Source organism: Fragaria vesca, linkage group LG3 (genome assembly GCF_000184155.1).
Source record: "Fragaria vesca subsp. vesca linkage group LG3, FraVesHawaii_1.0, whole genome shotgun sequence".
NCBI classification, from domain to species: Eukaryota; Viridiplantae; Streptophyta; class Magnoliopsida; order Rosales; family Rosaceae; genus Fragaria; species Fragaria vesca.
In genome coordinates, this window is record NC_020493.1 from 22,403,529 (window position 1) to 22,405,621 (window position 2,093).

Genomic DNA, 2,093 nt, shown 5'->3' on the forward strand with positions numbered 1-2,093 from the left:
GGTGACTTACTTGAAATTGTACTTAACGGAAAAGAATTTCTTGTTTGTTTGGCTAAAGGACAAACTGGACACTTGCTTGCATCGCAAGACTTATTTGACATGAAAGGAAATAAAGAAGAGACTCGACTCGAAGGATGACCAAGGCGTTGATGCCAGAGATTGCTCGATGAACTGTTGACGACATGACATGTTCCTTGCTGGGTTTTGTTGAGACAGTATAGTCCTTCTCTCTCATGGCCCATCCCAATTGTCTTCCCCGATCGTAGGTCCTGTATGAAACAAACTTGTTTGAGAAATATTGTGATACAAAAAGAATCATGAGCAAGTTTGCTAACGGATATAAGATTAAGGTAAAACATTAGGACACATAGAACGTTTTGTAGTTTGAACTGAGGAGAGAAAATCATCTTGCCTATGTGAGTGACCCTAGCATGACTACCATCAGGAAGTTTGACAAAACGTTTTTGGGTAGGAACTGCATGGGTGAGCAAGTGAGGATGACAAACCATATGATCGGTGGCACCACTATCCAAGATCCATACACTGGTCTTTGTATCATTACGAAAGCCAAAAGCTTTACCTGAGAGTTCCTCATAAGATGAGGTATTACCAGCATGATTTGCTGATGCAGTGCGGTTGTTGAGGAGCTCGAAGATTTCATTGCACTCGGCCTTTGAGAAAGGGAAGCTGCGTGGGCTACCTTCCTTGTCAAACAGTGAGGACACATTGTTTCCTCTAGCTTGTGCTTGTATGCCTTCCAAAGCTGCCTTTCTCTTTCTACAATCTTCAATCACATGACCTTTGAAGCCACAGAAAGTGCACTTAAGGTGTGCTTTGCAGTTCTTAGTAAGTGATTATCTTTGTTGCATTTGGCACACTTCTTCCTCCCTTCAGAGTTTTCTTCCTGTGTCGCATTACGCACCACGAAGGCAGCGCCCTCAGGCTGAGCAGGGGCTCCTTTGCTGCCGGTCATGGCTTCTGCTTGTTTTTCATGGCGGAGTGCTATGGCAAACGCTTTGTTCATGGTCGGAAGAGGGTCAATAGCCACGATGCTTCCACGAATGACTGAAAAGCTATCATTCAAACCCATTAGGAACTGCATTGTCTTCTGGGTGTTGATGTAGTTTTGAACTTTGACACCTTTTGTGGACAAGTCACATAGGGCATCCTTTTCATCCCAAAGACCCTTCAACCTGTTGTAGAAGGTTGTGACAGTCTCGTTGCCCTGTTTACATTCATGAATTGCATTTTCAACATTGAATAATTGCACAGTATTGGTTTGAGAGAACCTCTCTTGGAGCTCAAGCCAAATGGCTCGAGCCGACTTGCAGTGTTTGACACTCTTTGAGAGCTCCTTTGTCATGGAACCGGTGAGCCAGGTTCTAACCAGCGTGTCCACACGATCCCATTGCATCTGCTCATTGTTCTCTTCAGCTGGTCTGGAACTACTTCCATTCACGAGTCCAGCCTTGTTCTTGATTGTCAAGGCGTTTGTCATGGATTGGCTCCATTCCGAGTAGTTATCTTCAGCAAGTAACCCAGGTACGAGTATTGCGCCTGGTTGGTTAGAGTAGTGAAGATATAGTTGATGGTTGGGATGTTCCCAAGGTTCTGCTGTGCGAGAAAGGCTGGACGTCGAAGCTTCTTTGAGGATGGCATCCTTCAGAAACTGTATGGCCAGCTTGTGTTCCTTCTCGGTGTCGTCGCTCATGTTGAACAAGGCTAGGATTTAGCAGACTTTGTGTTTGTGAGATTTAGGCCAAGGATCAATGCTCTGGTACCATAAACGAACTTATACAGAGAAGAAGCTATCGTTCTTATTCACTGTATTCGATATACATTGGTATTTATACATATAGAACCCTCGTAGGGTTTGTCAACTCTAGTTGTACTAGGAAAGTAACTAATTACAATCAATTTAGGATTCTATTACTAAAGATAGTATCAACTAATTTATGCTATGAGATACAATCGGATCCTTTGCTTTAATAAGAGCTAAATTGCCATTTACATTTGTTGAAAAGCATGATTTTATAGGCATGATTCAAAGATCATTTGCTCCTCAATTTAGGGGATTTTCAGCCTCTACATGT